This window comes from Eulemur rufifrons, chromosome 9 (assembly GCF_041146395.1).
Source record: "Eulemur rufifrons isolate Redbay chromosome 9, OSU_ERuf_1, whole genome shotgun sequence".
NCBI classification, from domain to species: domain Eukaryota; kingdom Metazoa; phylum Chordata; class Mammalia; order Primates; family Lemuridae; genus Eulemur; species Eulemur rufifrons.
Genome location: NC_090991.1, coordinates 30729147 through 30743442, shown reverse-complemented (window position 1 = coordinate 30743442; position 14296 = coordinate 30729147). Strand labels below are relative to the sequence as shown.

The 14296-nt window shown below is 36.7% G+C and overlaps 1 pseudogene; it reads left to right on the top strand.

Annotated features, from left to right (window-relative positions):
- The first annotated feature begins 606 nt into the window (after positions 1-606).
- On the top strand, positions 607-685 carry LOC138392667 (U4 spliceosomal RNA; annotated as a pseudogene).
- The last annotated feature ends 13611 nt before the right edge of the window (positions 686-14296 follow it).

Below are 14296 nucleotides of genomic sequence, written 5' to 3'. Positions count from 1 at the left end.
GGAAAGGCAATTAAACTTTCATATCCTTTGTTTATTCAGCCATTAAAAAAAAAGTCAGATGCATTGATGTTTAAGGTTGCTGTCAACTCTAATATTCTAAGGGTTCCACAAGAAAGTTTGATAATTCAAATGCTCTGACATTAATCCCGGTCTCAACAGAATGATGTATCTAAGAAAAATACATATTGATTCCAGTACCATGACTGAATTATTTGTCAGAAATCCCATTCTCCTACATTTAGCTTATAACTATAAATATGGACATGCGGCAATCAAAACCATGTTTATTAATATTTTTTAAAGAGAAGACAAAGAATAAGAGAGCTCAAAAGAAAAAGAAATTTTCATGTGTCATGTGGCAGAATTTAATGTTCCCAGCTACAAGTACTTACCTCCGTTTACATGAAGGGATTACCATGTAACCCACTTCAAGCCACGGAGGCATAAGCAGAATTAGATGACTGGGGTTTCTGGGAAAAAGCTTTTAAATGTGACAGGCTCAGCCTTCATATTTCTTTGACCTTTAGCTCTTTTTCCTTCTCTTTGACTGGAAGAGAGACTCAGTGCTTAGAGGTGAAACAATCATCTTTGAAAGTAAAGTCTACAAGCTTTGCACAGTGGCAGTATCGTAGTCAAAGAGGTTTATTTGAGGTGCAATTATTGCTAATTGAAAATAAAGTCTACAGAGAAAAGAGAATAGAAAATAAATATGTGAAAAAAACCCCACAGGCCATAATCATTTTGTGGAGCATCTGTAACAGTTCAAGACAAAGTATCAAATTTCTTGTTATATAAAAAAAATTTCCCTATTTATTTAAGCCATGATAAAATAGATTTTCTATTACACCTGTAACTTGTAGTTTTGTGCATTTCTTTCTATTATGTGTTAGAAATGAAGACAGAATTCAAAGCCAGGACATTAATTTACATCTGAAAATATGGCAGCAGAGGTGGAAGGTAGGGCTTTGGTAATCTACCTAGATATAAGCCCTAGAATCTAGAGCTAAAGATGAGCTGTGTTTCACACAAAGTGAATGGATTGTAGTAAAATCACATAATATAAAACCATAAATAAACTATAGTGCAATTAGTTAATTTAAAATTAATTAAAGCTAGATGTAACACTCAAAACCACAATGTTAAATATCCCCCAATTTTTTTTAAAGAGCATTTGTTGCTATCTACCTATGTAATAAATTATAAAATATAGACAGAATGGACACACAACCAACTCAGGATATTGGTGACTGCTAGGGAAGAAAACAGGGGAAACTTCTGGAATGGCAGCATGAGGATCTGCACCGGCCCACCGCCCAGGAAACAGCCATTACTGCTAAAAATTATTACTTTTAAATGAAGTCTCTAGAGATTTTCCTATGGATATATATCAAATAAAGAAACATTTATTCAAGAAAATTTACTAAAACTCTGTAAGAAGAATGAGAGCCTATAGCACTTGAGCCATGACCTATACCTTCCCAACTCCTTCCCCAGTGTAACACAGTGACAGAAGCTCTAATCCAGGCAGGTCTGGTCAAGAGGGAGGGTTCCCAAACAAGGGATAGGGTACCTCACTGGGAAGGGCAGACTGTCAGAATTTCTCATCTCCTCCCCTCCAACTGCAAGTTTCAGAGGCTAAATTCCTAGCACATGTGGTCAAGAGATTGAGGACTCCTGCTACTCATCCAGCATTCACAGGACAGAGGCTTGACCCCAGAAAAGGAGGTCACGAATATTGGAGCCCTGCCTACCCTTGCCTCAACTCACTCATCTAGAAGAGGTTCCACATGGGTAAAGGCAAGCCAAGAAAAGCAAAGAACACTCCCCCGTCCCATCTCAGCATCCTGCTTATAAAGCAGAGGTGTCATTTGGAGAGAAGCAGGCCACTGTCCCTGTGCCCAGCTCCAGAGCAGGGACTCAGAGATTTTGATCAAGAGGAGAGGCAGTACTAAAAAAAACAACTAGAGGTCTGAATCTTTCCTCAAAAGACATGACATTATTAGAAGTTGAGTATGGGGCATTACAAGCCTAAGGGTGCTCTCAAAAACAGTGGACATTTTGGTGGTAAGCAATTAAGAGCAACGACCTAGACCAAAGGTTAGCTGAGTTGCTACAGAGAACAAAATACAAAGACTTACCTGAAAAACTATCTCTGAAAATGGATCCCAGTTTAATTGGATCATATGTGGATTAATCTATGCCTCAGTACTTTCTCACAAAAAGTAGAGCCATCAATGGGCAATTAGTGGGGCCTAAGAGCTGGAAATGACATCAGCAAAGGAAGATAGTTTAACAGACATGAGGAAAGAGACAACCAAAAAGAGTCCTGCAAAAACCACTGCCATCCAGTGTGACTGCGTGCATGTCCAAGGTACACCCTCTGTGAATTGACATCAGATGCTTTACATTGAAGAGAAAATAGATGTCACTAAAATAGTCCAATCATGTCACTAAATAAGTAAGCAAGCAAACTACAAGAAAAACAAACCTAGGGCATGGAAGAATCAGTATCCAGAGTTGCTAAGACATATTTCCTGAAATGACTAAATGTCAACAACAACAACAAAAATAAGAATTCAAAGAAAAATTATTACCCATACAAAGGGGAATAAAAAAAAAATAGGCAACAGATACTGTTTGTGAGAGGATCCAGAAATTAAAAAGACAAAAATTTCAAAACAGCCATTATAAATATATCCAAGGAACTAAATAAAAATATGTTTAAAGAAGTAAAGGAAAGCATGATTGCAATGTCCTATAAAATGGAGAATATCAGCAAAAAGTTAGAAATGAGAAAAATGAATCAAATGGAAATCCTGCAGTTAAAAATCAATAACAGAAACAAAAATTTCACCAGAGGGGGTTCACAATAGATTTGAACTGGTAGAAAAATAACTGGCAAACTTTATAATAAATTGATAAAGATTTTTCAATCTGAAGAATACAGAGAGAAAAGAACAAAGGAGCATGACCACAGCCACAGAACATGATTTAGAGCACCAATATAAATGTAATGGGTGCAGGTTCCAGAAAGTGAGGAAAGAAAGGAGCAGAAAAAATACAAAGAATCGACACATCAAAGAGGCTTACCAAAACCAAGTGGGATAAATGCAAAGAGATCCAGACACATCGTGGTGACAATGCTACAAGCCAAGACAAAGAGAAAATTTTGAAAGCAACAACAGAAAAATGACTCCTCATGTACAAGGGAATTCTAAGATATATTGTAAGACTTATATCTAACCTCTCAACCAAACAATGGATGCCCAGAAGGTAGTGGGATGATATAGTAAGTGTTCAAAGGGAAAAAAACAAAACACACACAGACACACACACACACACAAAGCTGTTAGATAAGAATATTATATCCAGCAACACTATCTGTATAAAATGAAGATGAAATAAAGACATCACCAGACCAAAAAAAAAAAAAAAAAATCTAAGAAAACGTTTTGCAGACTCACCTTACACAATATACTAAAGGAAATGCTTCAAGCTAAAAGCAAGTAACATCAGATTATAAGTCAAATCCTAACAACAAAAAAGAACACCAAAAAGGCAATTGTATAATTATAAAAATAAATATAAATGAATATTTTTTCTCTTTATATTCTATTCTTAACTGATTTAAAAGAAAAATGTATAAATGACTTGTATATAATTGCATTACTGAGCCTATAATATACAGAAATGCAATGTTTATTTTATTTTATCTGGAATTTATTGTGATATATAATGTGAAGCAAAGGTCACACTACATTTTCTTATAAAAAGATAGACAAAGAGATTGCAAATATCCTTTACACAACTTTCCTAAATGGTAGAGGAATTTCTCTGTATTATTTCTTATAGCTGCATATGAATCTATAATTATCTCAAAAATTTAATTAAACTAATATCCATCTTTCTCTAAATTTATATACATGTAGATTTATTTCTGGACTCTGTAATATTCCATTCATATACAAGTTGAGTATCCCTTATCCAAAATGCCTGGGACCAGAGTGTTTTGGATTTGGAACTTCTTTAGATTTTGGAATGTTTGTATATCTGGGCTCTACTTTTTTCTTAAGTAAAATTAAACTTTAAGTTTAAATACATTCTAAAGGTTGCTTCTGGAATATCATTCTACTTTCATTCAACTGAATTACAACACACATTCACTGAAATGGAGAAATGTAAAATGGTCCCCCAAATTATGGGGATGGAGGTATAAAAAAAGTCCAATAGAAAGTAGGAGCCTGGGTCAAGAGGAGGAGAAGTTTGAATTATATAAGGCATTCAATAATCATAGGCACTTATAATTAATTTAGAGAATATAAGATTTTTTCTTTTGCACACGGTGTTCTATTTCACTGTACTCTGTAATAATCATTCTTTATTAGAACATCCCATCAGCATTCCCTAAAAAAACTTTTTGTATAAAACACAGACCTTGACTCCATTTCTGAAGATTCCCATTTATTAGTATATTTCATTTCCTTACTATTTATTTTAAAAGTCAGATAAAAATACTGAAATACAACATTAATAGCAGATGGCTGGTGAGGATACAGAGGAAAGAGAACTGTTGTACTAATGGTGGTAATGTGAAGTAGTACAGCCACTATAGAAAATGGTATGGAGGTTCTTCAAAAAATAGAACTACCATGGGATCCAGCAATCCCACTACTGAGTATTTATGCAAAGGAAAGGAAATCAGTATATCAAAGAGATCCTGCACCCCATGTCAATTATAGCACTATTCACAATAGCAAAGATATGAAATCAACCCAAGTGTCCATCAATGGACAAATGGGTAAAGAAATTATGCTATACACACACACACACACACACACACACACACAATGTAATACTATTCAGCCATAAAAAAGGAATGAAATCATGTCATTTGTAGCAACATGGATGGAACTGGAGGTCCTTATGTTTGGTGAAATAAACCATGAACATAAAAACAAATATTGCATGTTCTCACTCATATGGGGGAGCTAAAAAAGCTGATCTCATGAAGGCAGAAAGTAAAATGATATTAATAGTTACCAGAGTCTGGGAAAGAGTGGGGAGAGGGGATACAGAGAGATTGGTTAATGGGTACAAACATGCAGTTATAATATATAGAATGTATATATTCCTTTTGTAAAAAAATGTATTTATTTATTTAGGAGATGAAGTCTTGCTCTGTTGCCCAGGGTGGGGTGCAGTAATGTGATCATAGCAAAGGTATATGTTCTAATATTCCACAGCAGAGTAGGGTGACTATAGTTAACAACAGTGTATTACATATTTCAAAGTATGCATAAGAGAAAACCTGAATTATTTCCAATACACAGAGATGATAAAGTCTCAATGTGACAGATACTCCAAATACTCTGAATTTATAATTGCACATTCTATGCATATAACAAAATATCACATGTATTCCATAAATATGTAAAATATTATTTATAAATAAATAAATAAATGAAGATAGGATTTAGTCCAAAAGCTGGTGTTTTAATTTTGAAATGAATGCTATTAACCAGAAGATATTTAAGATATTTAAAATGTGTAGCCTGGCTTTTTGGTGGGTTTTTCACATGATAAGGGTTCTTTAGCTTTGTGCAGTGATATAGTTTTTCTGTATGGGCTACTGCAAAGAGAGAAATATTACTGTTCCATCAATGACACCCATTAGACAAGAATCCTTTGGTTTAAGGCAATAATTTTAATTAGCACAATCTCATGCAAATATTGTTTAATATAAATGACTTCTTGAATAGCAATAAGGAAGTAATAATATTCTCAGTTACCCATATCTAAGGAGATATTATTAAATAGTAATTCAAAAATAGAGAGAGAATAAAAGGATTCACTGTGCCATTAGCTTCAACTATTCCTTAAATATTAAAATATTTTAAGAAACTCCAACTCCTCCTCTACTCTGCTATTTATTGTATAGTATCTCAGATTTAACAAAACTAATGGGCAGAATAAAATGAAATGATGTTTCTGAGAGTCATTGAAATATTAAAAAAGAAAGTCCTGATCAACTACTTAAAATATAAAATATTTCTAAGATAACAACAACTAAAAAACCAAACAATCTAGGAAAAGCATTTCAGGAAATGCTGCAGAAATTTAATAGAATTATTATATAATAGACACATATGACATTTTATAGAATAATATTTTAAAATAAGTGCTTAAATAGGCAAAAGAATAGAAAAGTCTATTCAGTGATAATATAAAATCAATTTTAAAAAGGTAGCTGTAAACTATTAATTTTTTTCATTAAAGAAATGTACATTTAAATGAGATATAATTTATTCATACTAAATATGTAAAATCTAATTCTCAGTGCTATAGAGAATAAACTTGATATTGCCATGTAGAGTTTAGCAAGCAACAATAAAAATTCTTATGATGTGTTTGCAAAGTTAATTTGCTATACATTTCAAAAGCCATGAAACAGATCATATGTTTCATTAGAACCTAATTAGGATTGTGCCAAAGAAATAATCAAAGAAATGAAAACTTATTGTAAAATATAATTATGAACATTACACAATAGCCTAACACATGCAAACAATGTAAATTTGAGTAAATTTGAGTAAAGTAAAGTTAAAAGTAAACATACAAGCACTCTATTTGCTACTGTGTCAAAATAGTTACTCACATAGACATAGGTGTAAAAGAGAATTGGCATAAAAATATAAACGATAATTATGTTAGGTTGGGGTGTCATGAAGAATACTCTGCCCCTGTTTTCTAAGTTCTCTTTAATTTTGTTATATACTTGATCAGGTTAAAATAGAGAAGCACAGAAAGGAGTAGAGGAGCTAGGTGATATATTCACTATGTACACTCACTATCTGAGATTAAAGGCAATGGTGAAAGGCTATGAGAAGGACAGAATGAGCACATTCCTTAAAACTTTATAGAGCTGTCAAACTGGTCAGAAATAATTTGCTAAAGTGTACTGTGAGCCTTTTCTCGGTTTCTTTTTTATTGTTTCTATCACCTGCGGATTTGGCATAACAAAATTATGATGATTTACTGTTATGCTGCAGAAAGGTTTATAATGTATATGAAAAAAATCTTAATAATGTTTGGAGCTTTGGGGTCCTCAAGAAACCTTGGGAAATTGCTTCTGAGACCACATTGAAATGTGAACCTCATTTAGAGAGACGGAGGGGGAAGGAATATTATAGATAAAAGCAACTGAAATACAGTATTTAGAATGACAGGTCATCATAGAAGTTAAAAAATACATTTAGCTTATCCAGGTGTGCTGAATTTACTCAATTTTGAGAGTCTGTTAGTAGGCAAAGCACACATTATATTATGCTTCATGGTGTTTTCATTATTTGCCTAGGGGACCAAGTAGAAATAAATTCTTGAAAGTGTGTGTGTTAAACACTTATAAAAATAAACCAAGTTAAATCTTATTTCTGCTAGGTAAAGATCAGTATTAATATCTAACAGGAGTTGAAGCTCAGAGAGATATACCCTTCATTGGAAGGATAGAAAACCAACTTTCCATCCTGCCAAATCATATTGTATTAGTGCAGAATGAGGTTCCAGTGACCCATCTCTGAGTGGAGTGTTTCTAGGTCGAATTTCCAAAGAGACTAGTTTCCCTTGAGCAAGTTTATACAATAACCATTAAAATGTGCAAATATAAGAGTAGAAAGAATTTAGTTAAATTTTCTATCAGATACTACAAGATTGCATATATATGTCCAGACTTGGCCCTAAGTGAAAATCAATGATTTTATGAAGTGGAAGGGAATTTCATAATTGGCAATCAAAACTGAAATTAGGCTGTCAATACAAGAGAATTTTACCTTTTCACTTATTGTAAAGGTCAACAGTGAAAAGCTTTCTGAGGCCAATTTTACAAATACATGAATGGGAACACAGAAGCTAAATGGCTTGTTCAAGTTAACATATCTAATTATGGTAGAAGGACTAGAATGTTATAGTTTTTTTCCTCCTAATTAATTAAATTTTGAAAATATTTATATAAATTTTAAAAGAGTAATTTATTTAGGCCTTATAAATCCACTAAAAATTGACTACATTTTGTTTGAAGGGGTTTAGTGAGGGCTAGGGATTATTGTCATTAACCAGTCACTGCCTTTAATCGAAAAAAAAAAAATATATATATATATATATGAAAAATTCTCTCACATCTCTGGATTGACAACAGTGGACCCTAAAACTACAATCAGCCATATTTATTATGTTAATGCCTGAGTACAAGAAAGAGTAAACTTTTTATCTACAGACGGCTCTTAGATCCCACAGAGAAGGGCAGGTGCAGTGGCTCACGCCTATAATCCTAGCACTCTGGGAGGCAGAGGCAGGAGGATCACTCGAGGTCAGGAGTTCAAGACCACCCTGAGCAAAAGCGAGACCCCATCTCTACTAAAAAAAATAGAAAGAAATTAGCTGGACAACTAAAAAATATCTGTAGAAAAAATTAGCCCGGCATGGTGGCGCATTCCTGTAGTCCCAGCTACTTGGGAGGCTGAGGCAGTAGGATTGCTCGAGCCCAGGAGTTTGAGGTTGCTGTGAGCTAGGCTGACACCACAGCACTATAGCCTGGGCAACAGAGTGAGACTCTGTCTCAAAACAATACAACAACAACAAAAAAAAACAAGACCAAACCACAGAGAATAAAATAAAATCTGAATGGGATAAAGTTGAGGAGGATTTCATGAGTTCCATGAAGAGATAAAGTAGTTGAAAAACATTTATAATAATGAAAAGTAGAAAACACACTGGAAGGGAAAATAAATTATATACTTATGACAATGTATTCAGGGCTATCTGTTATGACATGAGAAATAAAGGAATTACTACAGACCCCTTTCTAGAGGCATTGTGTTATAAATGTTTTGACACACTGGTAAAATTTCAGAAATCATCCTGACTATTGTTAGAAGCTAAACATAAAACATGATCCTAAGGCCGGGCACGGTGGCTCACGCCTGTAATCCTAGCACTCTGGGAGGCCGAGGCGGGTGGATTGTTTGAGCTCAGGAGTTCGAGACCAGCCTGAGCAAGAGCGAGACCCCGTCTCTACTAAAAAAAGAGAAAGAAATTATCTGGCCAACTAAAATATATATATATATAGAAAAAATTAGCCGGGCATGGTGGCACATGCCTGTAGTCCCAGCTACTCGGGAGGCTGAGGCAGTAGGATTGCTTAAGCCCAGGAGTTTGAGGTTGCTGTGAGCTAGGCTGACGCCACGGCACTCACTCTAGCCCGGGCAACAAAGTGAGACTCTGTCTCAAAAAAAAAAAAAAAAACCATGATCCTTTTATGCAAGAAGAAGGATAATTGAGAAAGAAAATATTTACTTGTGGGAAGCATTGAGTCATAAAAATTATAAGGACAGGATGAAAATGAAGTTGACTGAGAAGAAAAAGTCAAGGAATAAGGAGATAAAAGCAGGGGAACTCAATCTGTCAGTTATAAAGTCCACTGCAGCTACAATATATTCTAAGAGAAATGTTGCCACCCACTGCTTAGGGAGCAGCCTTACAATGATTATTCGAATAACTTCACCTAAATACCGTTACTGAATTAGAGCTTGACGCCTAAGCCAAGAGTATTTACTCCATAAGATGGCCAACTAAATAAGATGTGTACTAGTACAAAAGAATGAGCTGAGACAGCCATATCCTCTCTCTGGAATTACATTGGCAAAAGCATAACAAGAGAAAAAGAAGTTAGCAACAGGAATTAAAAATTCCAGAGAGAAGACAGTGGATTGAAATTGGGCTATGAATATTTGTTATAAGTCAAAAAGTTAGGATGTAGACATGATGGAGCAGACACATGTAATAAAGAGTAGAAGAAAGAATAAGTTAGTTGACTATGGGAAGAAAATGGAATTAACAAACAGAATATATAAGACACGCAATAAGAAAAAGAGTTCCCATTGTTAAAAGAGTGGATACACCTTACAACTTTCTTTTTTTATTTCTTTTTATTTTTTTAATTTTATGTTTGAACCTCATTACCTTTTTTTTTCAAAATATTATGGGGTACAAATGTTTTTAGTTACACCTATCAATTTGATTATGCTTGAGTCAGGGTTATAAGTGTGTCTATCACCCAGATAGTGTTCATCATACCCATTAGGTAGGTATTCGCCCATCCCCTCCTTCCCAATCCCCCTTGCTTGATCTCCAGAGTTTCATTTCCCTCTGTGCATATGTGTGCTTATCAGTTATTTCCAATTTAATAGCTAGTAAATAAGGTGTTATTTTTCTATTCTTTAGATATTTCACTTAGGATAATGGTCTCCAGTTCTATACAAATTGTTGCAAAAGGCCTTAATTCATCCTTCTTCATGGCTGTGTAGTATTCCATAGCATACATACACAATATTTTTTAATCCACTCATGTATTAATGGACACTTGGGTTGATTCCACATAATTGAAATTGCAAATTGTGCTACAATAAACATTTGCAAGCAGATGTCTTTTTGATAAAATGACTTCTTTTCCTTTGGGTAAATATCCAGGAGTGGGGATGGTAGGTATACTTTTAGTCTTTGAGGAATCTCCATATTATTTTCCATAGAGGTTGTACTAATTTGTAGTCCCACCAACAGTGTATAAGCATTGCTTTCTCTCTGCATCCACATCAGCACTTATTGTCTTTGGACTTTGCGATAAAAGCCATTCTACTGAGGTAAGGTGTCGCGCCGCAGTTGCCAGCAAGTACGACACGACCAGTTGGAGTTCTTCCAGCAGTAGTTTAATGAGGCACCTACAACAGTTACATGGCGAGAGACCTCGAACAGGAAATGCAAGCTGCTTTTATAGCCCCGGATAGGTGTGTCCCACAAGCGTGTCCCACAGGGATAGGTGGAGGGCCTGACTATGCATGTCCTGGGCGGATACACTAGGAGGCCTAGACCGCTCCCCACAGCTCCCCCTTTTGTTTTTGCCTTATGGTGAACGGAAGCCCCAGTCCGGATCTAGGGTCACAGTTCACCAAGGGGCGTATGGTCACCACTCTTCAGTGCAATGAGCGAGAGCTCATGAAGGTGCAAGGGCTGACCACAAAACAGGGGTCACGCGCCCTTCCCGGTGCAATGGGGACAAGCCCTCGGGGTGCAAGGGCCACGCCATGCTGTCAAGGGGAAAAGCGGTAGTTGCCGTCCGTATGTAACATGCTTATCCACACTCCAGGAGGAGAGCCCTCATGAAGGGCAGCAAAGGCTTAAGCCATGACCACTCGATCCCTTTGTTGCTGCCAACGGACACGCATGAGCATCCAGAACACGAGGCCAAAAAGCAAGACATCCCAGCAGGCCCAGGGATCCAAGACCTGCCCATTCCCGAACCCCGTGTAGAAGCAACAAAAAGGTGGGGAGGAGGCCATCAGTAAGCATAGGATCTAACCGGGTAGAATTAATATGGGTGATTTCTAGTTGTAACTGAGTGGCTAGCTTGGAGAAATTGGCAGACCAAGAGCCCTGTAACAGCCGAGAAAGCTCTTTAGAGAGATTGGCCGCCTGGGAAAGGTTAGAATATGGGATCGAAGTAATACACAATCCCGGCAGTCGTCGCTCGCAACCAAGCTGGGCGAGCTGTACCAAACTGTCCACCTGTTCTTGAACCAAGTCCACACGTTGATTTAGGAGCATAATCCCTCCCGCCAGGTGTGAGTTGATAGAGCTTTGTGTGTCCAAGGCAGTTGCTACCGTTGCTGACAGGTTATTTACAAGCCACGTCCTCCCTAGATAACGGGCCGGGCAACGGGCGTCCCCGTCGCCTTCCTGAGCGCCCTCCCTTGCGGGCGGCTCCCCGCTTTTCTTCCGACCGGGTTCTCGAACGCCCCGGCCGGTCCGGACCACCCTTATCCCTTTCTGACATACTATCTTGATAGTCACTCAGAGCCTGCTGCCCCTGCTGCACTTGAATACTACAAGGAGAGTCCTCTAGGCAGGTGCGCACCAATGCCCAAATAGGAAGGACGCACTCTCGAAGGAGCCCAGTAGAAAGAGCCCGAGTGGAGAAACCATGGTGCCACACGATCTACTTCCTGCATAAAATGCCGTAAGACACGCTCGGGGATTTTCAACTCTCGTGCAGCCAAAAGCTCCTGTACGGAGCAGCTGGGCGCTCGGGGAATTTCCCATAGTGAAGCACGATCAAAGGTGGGGGTCCAACTCTACCTCTACTACTGCGGTTCTGAACTCACCTCTAATGAGGTCGTCTCCGCCTGGTGCGAGAGTTCCCGGGTCTCGGCACCACTTGTCGCGCCGCAGTTGCCAGCAAGTACGACACGACCAGTTGGAGTTCTTCCAGCAGTAGTTTAATGAGGCACCTACAACAGTTACATGGCGAGAGACCTCGAACAGGAAATGCAAGCTGCTTTTATAGCCCCGGATAGGTGTGTCCCACAAGCGTGTCCCACAGGGATAGGTGGAGGGCCTGACTATGCATGTCCTGGGCGGATACACTAGGAGGCCTAGACCGCTCCCCACAGTAAGGCAATATCTCATTGTGGTTTTAATTCGCAGTTCTCTGATGATTAGTGACATTGAATATATTTTCATAGGGAGAAACAAACTGCTCCACCGCCCCTTCTTGTTGGACTCCAAGCCTCTCAGGGATTGATCTCTGCCAATATTTTGCTGCTTCTCATTCTGCTCCACAACTTCTTTCCATGGAATCTCTTGTAGGTTCTGGCAATTTTCCCTCGGAATTACACCCGATCTATGTTTGTTTTTTTCTTTTTCACCTAAAACTTTTCCTTCTTTCTGAGCTAATCTGGCAGCTAGTGTCCCTGATCTGCCATCTTGTCTCAATCCCCTTTCTTTCTTTCTAAGTTGTGGTTAAAAAACACATAATCTTAAACTCTCTGTCATAACCCTTCTTAAGTGTACAGTTCAGTGGTGTTAAGTATATTCACATTGTTGTATAACAAATTTCTAGAACTTTCTCATCTTGCAAAACTGAAACAGTATACCCACTAAACACTAATTCTCCCTCATCCTGTACCCCGATCTTTGACAATTACCATTTTGCTTTTTGGTTTCTATGATTTTAATTACTTTGAATTCTTAATATGAGTGGAATCATACAGTATTTGTCCTTTTGTGTCCCTACAGACTTTTTGAGTCCTATGGTTTTCCAGTGTCTGATTCAATTTGGGTTCATATGGATCCTTACAATAGGTAAGGAAAAAAAAAAATTGACCACCCTTGAGAAATATACAAACAAAGCAATACAAAAACCCAAGTAGTACTGAGCAAGATTTTCCTATTGATTCTGGGAAATAATTGAAATATACATTTTGAAATGCTGCTTTATTCAACAAAATAATATTTTGGGGAGTACATGAGCCCAAATGATGGATTAGGTACTGGTGTTTAAGGGAGATTAAAATAAATATATCCCACTTTTGCTTTGTGCCAGGAAAAAAAACCTTTTAAAATACTTTATTGATTTTAAAGTAAGCTTAATGTATTTTAGCTGAGCTTAGTGACTTGAGGGAGAATGCAACTAATGATGGATTTTTTAATAATGTTTTCATAAAACATTAAAATAGGTCTTAGTTCCACTCATCTTTCACAATGACAATTCTCCTTCCTAGATTAATCTTAAAATAAACTTGATATATTTAATTCTTTGTGAAGCTTTCAAATATGTATTTTAATATATTTTGATAAAATATGTAAATGATGACATCTCTGTAAACAGTACTACTGTATATGTGTAAAGATACTGCTCAGCTAACTGGCCATTATAGACTGCAGTTATCAAGAGTCTTACAGGATTCCAAAGAGTTTTCCTTTTCATCATGCTAAACCTTTCTAAATCGCTTATTCTTTGGCAAAACTAGGTTATGTTGCACACTGTGAGATTTTTAATTAGAGTTTATTTAGAAAACATATTAAGTGCTATTAGAGAGTTTTTGTGAAAGCGCTAATGAATATACCGTATTTAATCATCATTAGACACATCAAATGCGAGACAAATGTTCTAAAGTTAGCAACTTTCAACAATGAGCATGTGTTCATAATTACTGTGTTGTCATCTTAAGAAGTAGACTTATTCCATTGCATTTATATGAAGCCAATTTTTTTAAATGTCTTATTAGTGACATTGTTGGATAATAACTGAAAGTAAACTTCTAACAGATGACCTTTGGGGAAATTGCATGGATTGTAATGACAAAAAATGAGTTTGAAAGAAAAGGTATTATCTGAAAAGGTATTATTATGTCAAAGACTTTCTACAAAGCATTGACTGTAAATATTTGTAAGGTCTACTGTAGGTCTT